Consider the following 15,049-nt stretch of genomic DNA (forward strand, 5'->3'; position numbering starts at 1 on the left):
CGAACTCCCAATTCTGAACATCTATGCTCCAAATGCAAGGACACCCACATTCATAAAAGAAACTTTACTAAAGCTCAAAGCACCCATCACACACCTCACAATAAAAGTGGGAGACCTCAACACCCCACTCTCAGCAATGGAAACAGAAACTAAACAGAGGCACAGTGAAACTAACAGAAGTTATGAACCAAATGGATCTAACAGATATTTATAGAACATTTCATCCTAAAGCAAAAGAATATACCGTCTTCTCAGCACCTCATGGTACCTTCTCCAAAACTGACTATATAGTTGATCACAAAACAGGCCTCTACAGATACAAGAAGATTGAAATAATCCCATGAACCCTATCAGATCACCACAGACTAAGGCTGGTCTTAAATACCAAAAACTCAAAACAAAAACAAAAACAAAAACAAAAACAAAAACAAAAACAAAACAACCAGAAAGCACACGTGGAAGCTGAACAATGCTCTGTTCAATGATAATTTGGTCAAGGAAGAAATAAAGAAAGAAATTAAAAGCTTTTTAGAATCTAATGAAATTGAAGACACATCATGCCAAAACTTACAGGACACAATGAAAGCAGTGGTAAGAGGAAAACTCATAGCTCTAAGTGCCTCCCAAAAGAAACTGGAGAGAGCTTACACTAGCAGCTTGACAGCACACCTGAAAGCTCTAGAACGAAAAGAAGCAAATACACCCAAGAGGAGTAGACAGCAGGAAATAATCAAACTCAGGGCTGAAATCAACCAAATAGAAACAAAAAGAACTATACAAGAATCAACAAAACCAGGAGCTGGTTCTTTGAGAAAATCAACAAGATAGATAAACCTAGCCAGACTTACCAGAGGGCACAAAGACAGTATTCAAATTAATAAAATCAGAAATGAAAAAGGAGACATAACAACAAAATATATCTTAAAATAATTATTCTGTCTGTTGAATATTATCAGTTGAAAATATTAAAATCATGTTCTACAAGCATCATGGAAATATTATTGATAATTTTTCTCACTGTGCTTGAAATTAGCATTTTTCTTAATGTTTAACTTCAAAGAGTTTTTGCTATTTTGAACTTTTAAAAATATACTTACTGATAAAATAATTTCTCTCCTAGAAACACTGATAATCTTTTTTAAGTAAACTGATTGTTAGACAATGCACATAGATATATAATGCCTTTAAAATACTCTCTCACTATGTCAGGTGGTATCATATAGGGGCTTTTGAATATATTTCTTAATGATTTATTTTTAATATTTTATGCTCTTTTACTATGCTTAATTCCCAACGAATATTTTGTATGTTTTGAAACAATTTAGTATTCAACATTAGATACAGGATCCTCAGTTATGGATAGTATTAAATATTCATTAATGACATTTTAAGGGTATGTAAAGATATGAATATAAAAGTTGAACAAATTTTTATGTATTATTTGATTATCAAAACACTCAATATTATTAATATGTTTGATGTATAAAATGCATTTAAATCATAAAAATTTAAGAAAAAACATAAGGCAGACAGCTCCTGAGGAATTGGCTTCTGCATGCATGCATACACACATCAGCCTGCACATATTATAAGCACTACAGAGCGAGAGCAAGAGAGAGAGAGACAGAGACAGAGACAGAGAGACACACAGAGAGAGATGGAGAGAGAGACACACAGAGACACAGAGAGAGACAGACAGAGAGAGAGATGGAGAGAGACAGAGAGAGAGAGACACACACACACACACACACACACACACACACACAGAGAGAGAGAGAGAGAGAGAGAGAGAGAGAGAGAACAAGAAGTCAGGCGTCAGGCATGGTGGCACACACCTGTAATCCCAGCACTCAAGAGGCAGAAGCAGAAAGCACTAAATCTGAGGCCAACTGGGCTGTGCAGTAAGAAACTGTCTCAAAACAAAGAAAACAATAGAAATGAGAACTAAGATATTTTAAAATTCTTTAAGAATAGTAATAAACCATTACATGTTAACAACATCGAAAAATGTCTGCACTTTCTGAAACAAACAAGTTAATGAGAGGAGAGAATTGTTCTAGATTTTGACTTAAAAGAAGATAGTTGGATTCTCTGGCCTGCTTTTTCATTCAATCTGTTATAATATGTTGCTTTGGTTTAAGTATAGGAAGAAAATCTGCCCTACAGAGAGAGCTGTGTAGTTGGGAAAGACAGTGTCACCACAGCCTTTAAAACTAATTATGGATATTCTTTTTGAATGTCCAACCAAAACTCAGTTAGTGGTAGTTTCTTAAAAGTCAGTAGCAATGTAAAGACTTCATTTTTTTATTACACTTATTTACTTTGTGTGTGTGTGTGTGTGTGTGTGTGTGTGTGTGGTGTACTCATGCTATGGCATGCACATGGAGGTCAGACTTTCAGGAGTTGGTTCCATTCTTGTATGGGTCCAAGTAGGGACCAAAAGTAGGTCCTTAGGTTTGGTGGTAAGTGCCCTTAGCCATTGAGCCATCTTGCCACCTCTCCCCAGCATTTGTTTGAGACAGAATCTCACTTTGTAGCCAAGGCTGGCCTTGAACTCAGTATGTAACTTTGTCTGGCTGCAGATTCTCTCACACTTCTGAGTGCTGGGAGCACAGGTATGTCCCACCAATCCAGGCAGACTTCATTATTGTGGTGTATTTGTTACAACTGATGGACCAATATTAATATGGTATCAATCAATTAAAGCCCACAATTCACCTTAGGGTTCTTCCTGATGTACAGACACATGGTATAGTATTTCATTACAGTTGTCATTTTGATGACATCTCAAGTCACCTGGGAGACAGACGGGGCATGCTAGTAGGTGATTATTTTGATGAGGTCAGTTGAGGTAGGAATATCCCACACATTACGGGTGACTCGATTCTCTGGGCCGGGACCTTGGGCTGTGTAAAAAGGAGGAGGTGAGTGGAGCACAGGCATTCCTCACCTCTGCTTCTTGACTGTGGAGCCATGTGGCCAGTTGCCTCAAACTCCCTTGGCTGCCACTTGCCTGTCCTGATGTACCCTTGAACTGGGAGCTAAAGTAAGCCTCTTCTCCCTTAAGTTGCTTTGTTGGGGTACCAACCTCCAGCCAGGTGTGGGGACACACACACATTCATAAGTCCAGCAATGTGGGGGACAGGAGGCAGCCTAGTTCCACGTTCAGTGAGAGACTCGGTCTCGAAGGAATAAGGTGGAGAGAGGCAGAACAGGACTCATGACATCCTCCTCTGGCCTTTACCTGCACACTTGCACAGCTGTGTAGGCACACACTCAGGCACACACATGCACAGGCACACAGATACACACAGGTGCACACATGCACAGGCACACACACAGGCACACACATGCACAGGCACACACATGCACAGGCACACACATGCACAGGCACACAGATACACACAGGTGCACACATGCACAGGCACACACACGCACAGGCACACACACAGGCACACACATGCACAGGCACACAGACACACAGGTACACACAGGTGCACACATGCACAGGTGCACACATACAAAGGTACACACACACACACACAGTCAGATTGTTTCTGAACTGATTGTTCATGCATTTCTACTGGGATCAACTGAATTTCTACCGTCTGCAGTCTTAGCAGAGTTTGGTATTCCTATGGTATTCTAATTTCATGTGTGGTGCTGTCTCACTTTAGTTTTAATGAAGTTGAACAGCATCTGTGTGCATGCTATCACACACACAGATAATATGTAAGGTATTTATTACCAACTTTGTCCATTATTAAATTGGGTTATTGTTGTAAGATTTTAAGAGTTATTTGCATATTTGGGTACTGATACTTTATGAGAGTGTGCTTTGTAAATATTTTTTCTCAGTCTGTGGCTTCAATTAGTTTAAATCAATGGATCTTTTATATAAGCTTCATATTTTGAGGTCCTTATTTATATCTTTCATCCATTACTTAACAGGGTTATTGTTGAGTTTTAAGAATCTTTTGTATATTCGAACTACTAACACTTTTATAAGATGTGCGTTTTGCGAATATATTCTCAATCTGTGGCTTGTCTTCAATTCACTTAGATCAATGTCTTTTATGCAAGTTTCATATGGGTTTGTATCACAACTTGATTCATGCTAAGGTGTCAGTACCTTTACCCATCCCTGTATGGTATCAGTGCAAAATCAACACAGGCATAAAATATACCATGTCTTATTATTATGAAAATGGTTTTAATTTGTGAACATACATCCAAGACTCATGGAGACCAATGAGAACCACTGTCCTTGGGCACATAAGGCCACACTATTTAGTTCAAGTTCCGTAAGATTAAATAGAACAAGAAACCTGAGTTTCGCAAATATGAAATAACAATTTAGCTTTCCATAGAAAGGATTTGCAAGTACATAAGAAATATCGTGAACCAAAGTTGGTGTTCTAATTCACTGGGCAGAGTCAATTTTGTTTTTACACCTTGCCCCATGATTCTTGACGGAATATAATATTATTTTTCAAGAAAATAAAATGTGTTGTATAAAAGTATACAAATTATCAACTAAAATTTATGAGCCACTGAGAAATGCTGGTGGCCAAAACTTGGGAGATGTTGCCCAGTAGTGGGTCTGTCTGTCTGTCTGTCTGTCTCTCATACACACATATATACACACACTTACACACATAACCCATACACACAACACTCACACACATATATATATATATATATATATATATATATACATATATATATACAACACACATGTACATATATACACAACACAACACACAATTTTCCTACTCCTATTATAAATGCCAATGTTACATACAAACAATCATGAGAAGACTCCTAGAGGTGGAGGGAAGAAGGGAGAGTGTTTGGGGTCCACCTGGATCAGGGGACAATATTACTATATTTCCTGGCTTGTCTTTTAATCTCAGACTTGTAATTGAAAGAACCAGCCACTTGGAAATGCCAACAAAGGTAAAAAGCCTTATCAAAACCCTGTTTTCTCTAGCTAAAAGAAAGGGCATCTTAGCAAGATGGAAAATTTTAGGTAATGCTCTAGACTGAATTATGTCTCCTCTAGACTTCTACGCCAGACCTCTAGCCCCCAATGTGATGTTACTTGGAGATAAGGCCTTTGGGAAGTCATTAAGGTTGAATGAGGTCAAGAATGTAGGGTCCTCACCATGAGATTAGTAGCTTTGAAAAGGTGGAGCTGGAGAGGTGGCTCAACAGAGCACGCTGCTCATGCCAAGGACTGGGGTTCAGTTCCCAGCAGCCATATCAGATGTCTCAGAACCACCTGCTAGTCCAGTTCCGATGGCCTCTGCGGCACATGCGCCCACATGGTGCACATAGATCGGTGGAGGTATACACACAAACAAACAGGTAGATAAATATTTAAGGAATAAGTGAAGGCATATTACTTATTCCCTGCTGCATGAGGACACAGAAAGTGCTACACCCAGAAAGAGAGGCCTCCTCTGGGGACCAAATTGGTTTTAATCTCAACCTTAGATTCCCTAGCTCTTAGAACTGCAAGCAGGAAGTGTCTATAGTTTTAACTGGTCCAGATTTCCAGTCCATGGTCTTCTGTTACCGCAGCCCAAGCTGAGTGTCATAAACTATTTTATTTTAGCCAAGCACCCCAGCAAAGACATTGCCTCCCCTGTGCCAGCAAAGACTGAGTCTAGCACCTATAATTCTACACTGCAAGGCAACTCACTAACTAGGGTCGTGTCAGAGAGGCCAAAGTAAGGAGGTCTCCAAAACCTCCCATGGTGCTGGTGGCCTGGAGAGCATTGTGGGAAACCTAGACTTGTACACTAAGTAGAACTGGTCTGGCTCTTGTCATCCCTGCTGGAGAGTCTAGACTTTTACATCCTCCAATGGTAATGAGGCAACTCTCCACCGCAGCATCCATGGAGGCTGCCTGGGGATCTGGGACTTCCCTCCATCAGGAGCAGTGAGAATTGGTACTCAGAGGTCAACAGGACTGAGTGGAGGGCCATGACATCTGTCTTCATCTGGCAGCAACACAGTGGTATCACTTTCCCTGTTGGACAACTATGGAGAGGGGGAAAGCCAGGTAAGACAAAGAGTTAAACTAATACCCATATGTCTTAATGCACTATTTAAACACCCAGGTTTTTATTGAAAATCATGAGTCATTCCAAGAATCAAGATGATCTCAAAATAAATGGGAAAAAAAATCCATCATTAGATGCCAACATCCGGATGGTAGGGATGTTATAATTATATTACAACGATTTCAAGGCAGCTGTGAACACACTTGAAATAAATGCAAAAGTAAATAGCCCCCAGAAAAGAAATAGAAGTGATAAAGGGGAACTAAATGTAAGTTCCAGAATTTAAAGATAGATTGACTGAAGTTGAAAGATAAAATAGAATCAGACAGCTAGTGCATGGAATACTAGAAACTGCCCAATTCTAACAGCAGACCAAGAACAGACATAAAAAGAAAAAGGAACAGACCCAAGGACTGGGGGACTATAAAAAATATCTAAACTATGTCACTGGAGTCCCAGAAGGAGAAAAAGAGCAAAGTAGGCTGAAGGGTGCTCAAGAAGTGGCTGCGATGTCCTAAACTCTGGCAAAGACACACATCTGTAGATAAAGAGACTAAAATTAAAAATCTCAGGCAGGTTAAACCCAGAGAAATCCACACCAAGATATAGCAGAGTTAAATTTCTGAAGAGAAAACACCAAGAGAAGACTCTTCCAAGTAGCTGGAAAAAAGAACAGGGCAGGGGAATTGAGTAACAGCAGACTTCTCATCGAACCACATGGGCTCAGGAAGGAAGGAGGCACAACATTTCTGATAGGTTGTGCTTTGCTCCTCACACACATCCCAGGAGAAAGAGCCTTGATATATAGATAAGTACATATTTTGTCGATCTATCTATCTCTCTCCTCCTCCCTCTCTTTACATATATGTAGAGAGTACTAGGGATATATATATATATATATATATATATTCCTGCCTGGATTTGTCCTGGCTACTACCACTACTAGTCACACACACACACATACACATGCATGAACGCACACACTCATCTGTGTACATAGCCCAGAATGGCCTTAGATTCACGGCAATGTTCCTGCCTCTATCTCCCAAGTTCTGAAATCCCAGTTTTGCATCATTTGCTTAGCCCTATGGCACAGTTTTTTTTTTTTTTTTTAAGTGCCAAAAGAAAAGAGATGTCAATGCAGAATTTCATTCCCAGTGAATATATCCTTCAAAAATAAAAGAGAAGTCGAGACATTCTCAGGTGAAGGAAAACTAAGAATCAACCCCAGGAAGAACTATTCTAAAAGAATGGTTAGAGGAACGGGAAACAGTAGGAGAAGTACTCGTGGGGCTCCAGGAAGGGGCGTGGTAATCGAAGGAAGTGTGAAGCATCCACAGGGAAAAAACAATAAAGAACAAAGAATGGGTAAAGACAGCAGCCTTTTGCTTCTGTTGTTTAATTTCTAAAACTTGTTTGGTAACTGAGGTAAAATATCTGTCTCTGACTCCCTGCTTTGGTTTCAGACGTACAGAGGAAAATGGGTAGACAGTAACCTTATAAATGGAGGATAGTAAGGGATAAAAGGTTGCAAAGGAAGATAGGCTTTATTTATTATTTAATTATTCATACAGGTTCTTGCTGTGTAGGTGAAGCTGGCTTCAAACTTGTCATCCTCCTGCCCCAGCCACTCAGGTACTAAGATTAGAGCTCTACACCACTTGTGTTACTTGCTGGTGTCTGATGAGGTGAGAGGAAGGCATGGATTCCCTGGACCTGGAGTTATAGGCGGATGCGAGCCACCTGATGATGTGGTTGCTGGGATGGAACTTGGGTCCCTTAGAAGAGCAACAAGCACTCGTGACTGCTGAACCGTCTCTCCAATTCCAGGAGATAACTTTCCTATATTTTACTTGAGCTGGAAAAGTGATGACACCAGAGGACCGTGGTGAATCACGCACAGGTGGGTACTATCTAGCTAACCAGTGGGGCGCTCTCTAACGAGATACACTCAAACACGCTGCAGTATGATACGTCAAGATTAATTATTCGTTTCTCATATATTACGTCTTGACCAGAGTTTCCCCTTCCTCCTTCCCTCTCAGGTCCTCAAGATGGAATCCTTAAAAAGAGAAAACAAAGTGACTGATGAAGAAAACAGAAATGAAAAATAGAACAGAAAATGAAACTAAACCAGAAGACCTAAACCCTAACAGAGCAAACAACCATTAAGTCTGAGTGGTCGGTAGACACTCATTAAGAGAACTGCGAGAGTGGAGAGATGGCCCAGAGCCTAAGAGCACTTGTTCTTGCAGAGGCCCTGGGGACTTCCCAGCACACTCATGGTGCTCATAACCATTTGTAGCTCCAGTTTCAGGGGGTCTGATGCCCTCTTCTGACCTCCTCCAGCTCCAGGTATGCACATGGTACACATACCTACAAGCAAGCCACATACACATATTCAATAGAATAAATAAATCTGAAATATTTTTAAATAAAAGCAAAAGGATTTGAAATTGTTGAACTAACTGGTAACAGAAAAATAATAGGGAAAGCCTCCAACCAGCTCTGAACTAAAAAGCACATATCTACAAAATATGACACGGACGAGAAGGGAAGTCTCAGGGGAAATCTAAAAATATGCTGAACTGAAGGAAAATGAAATCCAATGTGTCAAAACTGAGAGGGCGGACAAAGCAACTCGGAGAAGGAGATACAGACTGTTAAATGCATGCATCAGAGAAAGAGATGTCCCGAAGCGCCTACCTTAGACACTTGCCAAAAGAAGAGCAAAACAAATTTATAATAAGAAGGAAAGATAAATTTCACACAGAAACATAATAAGGAATCAAAGAACCATATATTTGGAAAAAAACAACAATAATATAAAATTGATGACCTCCAGCAACACTGAGAAAGAGAAGAGGAGGAAGAGGAGGAAGAGGAGGAAGAGGAGACAAAACTCGTCACTGTCAGAAGCAGAACAGAGGAAATCACTACAGACCCTGCAGACTTCAAAAGGCACAGAGTAAAGCCTACCACAGACAAGCCCAGACACATAAAGTTATCAGATTCAATGATACAGATCAATTCATGAAGACACAAAGTACCACAACTTACCCAATAGGAAACATCATTTAAATAGCTTGTAAGGAAAAAGACATTAGACGTTGTAATTTGAAAACTCTCCAAGAAGAAATGTTCAAATACCTTCTTCACTGGAGACCTGGACCAAACAGTTAATGAACTAACCAATTCTACATTATCTCATTCAGAAAACAGAAAAGAGAGCAAATATCCCAAGGTGTTTTTTTGTTTTTTTGTTTGTTTGTTTTTAATACCACTGCCATTACCCTATAAGCAAAGCAAGCCATAGACAGAAAACTCCCATAAAGAGATCCACAGCTGCCTTGTGTTTCTGGTTTACTTAGAGACAAGGCCTCACTCTGTAGCCTACACCAGCCTTAATTTCATAGCAATCTTCCTGCTTCAGATTTGTACCACTACACTTGGGCTCACTGATGCTGAAGCTGGTCTTTTCAGCATGTGATGCAGGGGATATGGGACACAATGGATGGATGGATGGATGGATGGATGGATGGATGGATGGATGGATGGATGAATGGATGGATGGGTGGATGGATAGGAGGAAGGAGAAGAAGAGGAGGAGGAAGGGGAGGAGGAAGGGGAGGAGGAGGAAGTAGCAGCAACAGCAGCAGCAGCTTACCTGAGTTTCACATTTTATTGCAAGATTAACTCACAAAGGACCTGGACTGTAAATGTGAAGTAAAAGGGGGAAATCTTTGAATTTAGGGGTGTGCAAAGAGTTCTTAAATTGACACTCAGCACCATTCATAAGTGGGAAAATTCACAAACTGAATGCCAGCCATATAGAAACTTCTGTCTTAAATTTTTAAAAATTGGGCCTAGAGTGATGGCTCAGTGGCTAGGAACACTGGCTGTTCTTCCAAAGGATCCAGGTTCAATTCCCAGCAACCACATGGAAGACTACAGTTGTCTGTAACTCCAGTTCTAGGGAATCTGACGCCCCCAAACAGACATACACACAGGCAAAGCATCAAAGCACAAGAAATGAAAATAAATATATATTTTTTGACTTTTTCAGACAAGGTTTCTCTGTACAGCCCTGGCCATCCTGGAATTTACTTTGAAGACCAAGCTGGCCTGGAACTCAGAGATTCACGTCTGCCTCTCAAGTGCTGAGATTAAAGGTGTGTGCCACCACCTTCTGGCTGTTTAAAAAAGGTTGAATAAGAAAAAAATGATATTAAAAACTAATTGTATTAATTTATTTGTATGTATGTGCGTATGCACACACATGTACATGCCACCACATATGGGTGGAATTCAGAGGAAAGCCATGTAGCTTTCAGGGACCTAACTTGGGCTACCAGATTTGACAGCCATCCCCCTGAGCCATCTCAGTGCCTTAAAGCTTTTGCCTTGAAAAGACACCCTTAGGAGGATCAATCACACACATTCTGTACATATATCCACAGAGAAAAACATCTGGAGGTACATATCTGACACAGAACTAGGATCCAGAGGGAATGAATAATTGGCAAAACTCAGTTGTGAGGACAAGCAGTGGATCCAGAGATAGCAAAAAGACACAAAAAGCCAATGAATATAGCAGGTAACACAGGAAAGGAAGATGCTCAAGGTTACAGCCATTTGAGGGTAGCAACGGAGACTACAAAGAGATGCTGCTACAACACTATCCTAAGAGCTAAGGCCACAAATGGTGATAATCCAGTTATCAGCAGGATGAGAGGAACAAGACTTAGCTCTTAGCTGCCGGCGGAGGCACGGAATGCAGGCACTCTGGAAAACAATCTATTCCTTTAAACATAGAACATGCAACTACCACACAACCCAACAATTACACTCTTGGCCACTTATTCCTCTGAAGTGAAGACTGTGTTCACACAAAGCCTTGTACATAAATGTTAATCACAGTCTTATTCACCGTAGGCAACACTGGAAAGAACCCATGGGGCTCTCATGGATGATTAAACAAACTGCAATATAGCCCATTCATGCCTGAATAGTGAAAAGAATTAAGTCACTTTTTTTTTTTTTTTTGAGACAGGGCCTCATGTAGGCCTGGTGGATTAGAACTCACTATGCAGCCAAGGATGGCAATGTTCTGATCCTCCTGCTTCTACCTGTTGAATGCTGGGATTACAAACATGTGCTGCCAGGCCTGGTTTTATGTGGTACTGGAGATCCTGGAGCCCAGGGCCTTTTGCTTGCCTAGCAAGTGCTCTGTAACTGAACTACATTCTCAACTCTTAACTTTGATTTTTCAAAAGAAGTTACTAATAAATCAACAGCCCCCGAGTGATTCCTCAGAGATGTGAGTGTAGTGAAAAATCCATTCCAAATACTGTAGAATATGGCTCCACCACCCCTGTTTGTTTTGTTGCGGTTTTTAGCAGGGTCTTGGGCCAGAGAGATGGGTCAGTAGGTAAAGGAACTGGCTATCAAACCTGAGTTTGGTCTTTGGGACCCACATGGAGAAAGGAGAAAGATGGCTCCTGTAAGTTGTTCTGTGACCTTTACATGTCTATCCCGACCCTCATTACATGCACACTAAATAAATAAGTAAAGAAACTATAATTTAAAAAAAATTAAAAGGGAAGGAAGAGAAGGAGGGAGGGAAGAAACAGGGTTTGTGTATTGTCCAGCTTTGGCTCAAACTGGGCTCACATGGTTGGCCCTTCCTGGCTTCCTGAATTGCGAGCTGAGACTTTTCAGTACACACTGCTCTTCTCAGATCTGTATAATATTCGTGCAATGAAAACAGAAACTGATTCGTGGTTTTCAGGAGCTCAGGGCGCTGGGAAAGAGGGCAAAGCTTTGTAAAGGTGTCATAGCACCCTTGCTTGTCTGAGTAGTGTGGAAACTCTGTGTTGTCACCCCTACCTCTCCCCCCTCCCCATCCCTCCCCTATCCAGATTTCAACTTATCTACAGCAGGGGCTCCCTCAGCAGGCACTGGATTCTACCCCTACGTTGTTCCCACACAGTGGCTGTCAAGGGTGATGTCTGATTCTCACATCTAGTTTGGCATGAAATCATGGCTATATTAACAATAACAATGATACTAATATCCCCAGCCTTGTGAGATGGCCCCTCCCTGTAATTCTAGATAATTAGGAAGCTAAGGAAAGTATTGTTTGAGCTCAGGGGCTTAAGACTAGCCTGGGCAACACAATAAGAACCAAGTCTCAAAACAGATAAACATCGAGAAGAAAGCCACAACAACAATAACATCGACAAACAGCAAAAGGTTGAAAGTCTGGTCCGTTAGGCATGGGTGTTACGGCACTGATGGATGGGAATACTTGGAGGCACACTGGCTCCCGCGCTGAAGATTTGGTTATATTTAAGGCAAAAATGTGTCTGTGGAAGGGTTGTTAAGTAGAAGTGGTTACAAGACCAGACTTGTAATTTTGAAAGGTCACTGGGATTTGTCCCCAGAATATCCTTAATAGCCAAAGAGAGTCCCCAATTATAGGCTGCACTCTGCTGTCAGATACCCTCGGTCACTTTTAATATGGGATACTTCCTTGGCGCTTTCTTTGTGTTTCACGACCTCCACATTTTGAGGAGTCTGGCTACTCTGCAGAATGCCCCATGACCTGGGCTTGTCTGATGATTCCTCATGATTAAATTCAGCTTCTGCTTCCTGATGGAGATGCTCGGGGAGCAGGGCCACGGCCTTCTCCATGCGTCACAGAGGATGCTGGGTTCTATTAATTACTCTATTGATTTAAATCACTCGGCCCTGGTGGTGGCCTCACTGCAGAGCCGTTCTGCCTCCCCTTGTACTAAATTTGTTATCTCCTTTTTGTCTAGTTTGACGTTACTGCGAGCATCCCATCATTCCTCAAGGCCTTGCTGTTTGGTTTAACAGAATTTAACGATTCTTGCCTGAATCATTTAATACTCTGGGGGCGTGTGGCCATTTCTGGCTTTCAGCGTGTTCCTTCTCTATCCATCAGTTAGAGCTTCCGTAAGGCCCAACTTTCTCTTGCCTCCTGTTTATTTACATGTACACATCTCTCTCTGTCTCTCTACAAACACACAGAGACAGAAGGGGGTGACAACCACACGTATTCTTATTTCACTTGGTGAATCATGTGACTTTTTAATCTTTCTGATTGTACAATATTTTGAGTGTTTCTTTTACACATAACAGGTTGGGTTTTATATATTTTATGTGCATTGGTGTTTGACTGCAGGTACATCTGTGTGTGGGTGTCAGGTCCCCTGGTTCCGGAGTTATAGACAGTTATGAGCTGTTATGTGGGTGCTGGGAATTGAACTCAAGACCTCTGAAAGAGCAACCAGTTCTGTTAACCTCTGAGCCATCTCTCCAACCTCGAACCCTAGCTCCCTCTTTTCCAGACAGGGTTTCTCTGTGTCAGCCCTGGCTGTCCTGGGACTTGCTCTGTAGATCAGGCTGGCCTGAAACTCAGAGATTCTGCCTCCATCCTGACACCCCATCCCCCACCCTGGAATGCTGGGACTAAAGGCATGTGCCACCACTGCCTGGCTACTTAGTAGTCTTAAAACAATAAGCTTTATTTATTTATATGGATTGTGAAAATGATACATAGAGATCTATTTCTGCCAAAATTTCAATAGACTTAACATTTGCTCAAACCAACCAACCAACAAATCTAAGATGTAATCTGGAAAAGATATCATCACTGACAAGTATTCATAATTTGAGCCCATCGGTGGAGGTAAAAGCAATGTGCATACAGAATTCCAGACTCATAAGCATGTGTAGATGTTTCTAGAAGAGCTGGTTAGCATGGGTTACCTCTAAGTTGGACTAGAGCTGGAAGCTCTGTATTATTTGAACTTTAAGGGATGTGAACAACCACTACTTGGATCATTAAAAAGCCCAGCATTTGCTTGGTGGGAACTCATAGCCTGTGATACACATTCTCACACTTGCACTGTGGGTTGTGCCTGAGGCTGAGAGGCTGGCTGAAAGAGGAGAGTCCAGGCTGGATGCTCTGAGAAGATCAGGGTGAGGGATCAGGGAGGGCCCCTGGGAAAGGGTTCGAGTGAGTAGAGTTCTGAGGGAAAGAATGCAGGCCCTGGGGTCGAGCAAGCCTGGGTCTGAGTCTACATATGCTCAATGTAGAAGCTTCTGCACGTTTCACAGGATTCTTGGGAGGGTTAGAGATTATAACCCAGACATGTGGAGGTCTGAAGAAGTGCTACGTAACACTCAGCATCTGGGGGAATGAGTTGGGGGAAGCCAAGAGGGAGGCCATCTCCAGTGGCTTGCTGCCTTTCCTCCCCCAAACCCTCCCATCCCCCACCCCCCCACCCCCACCCCCCGCCACACCTCCCCCTCGTCTCTGAGTGTTGGCCTGGGGGTTGGGGGAGAGAAACACCAAGTGACAGAAGAGTCTTGAATTCCAGGCTAACTTTGGTCTGATTTTGAAGGCAAAAGGTGTCTACTGACAGATTTTCGGCAGGACTAATTAGAAGGTCAGGTTTGTAACTGTGAAAGGTCATTGACAGGAAACTGAGGAACAAGGCAGGGGGTTAAAGGTGAAATTAAGATGGCCAGGATAGAAGAGTCTTGCTGTAATCCAGAAGGAAGATGAAGAAACCCTTAATTAAACCCATAACAAAGAGGCAAAAAAAAAAAAAAAATCATTAGGCGCCAAAGATCTTTTGGTTATGACAGACAGGAAGAAAGAAGGAAAAAGCTGGAGACCTTTGTTTTAAGCATTTGTGTGTATGATGTGGGTGCAGGTAGACAGGGAAAAAGTAGAGCTTCGGGCAAGAAGAGTCCAGCATCAGTGTGTTAGTTGATGGTGTTGTAGGAACAGAGGAGAAATGCTGTAGTAAACTGCTGGACCCATGATATGGGAGACAGAAGGAATGTCTGCGCTGTAACTGAACTGAACTTTGCTGGTGTTAGAGAGGATGGATGGCCCAAAAGGCAATGGTTATTTTGGGCAATGATCAAGCATGACAGGC

This window comes from Mus caroli, chromosome 11 (genome assembly GCF_900094665.2).
Source record: "Mus caroli chromosome 11, CAROLI_EIJ_v1.1, whole genome shotgun sequence".
Classification (NCBI taxonomy): Eukaryota; Metazoa; Chordata; class Mammalia; order Rodentia; family Muridae; genus Mus; species Mus caroli.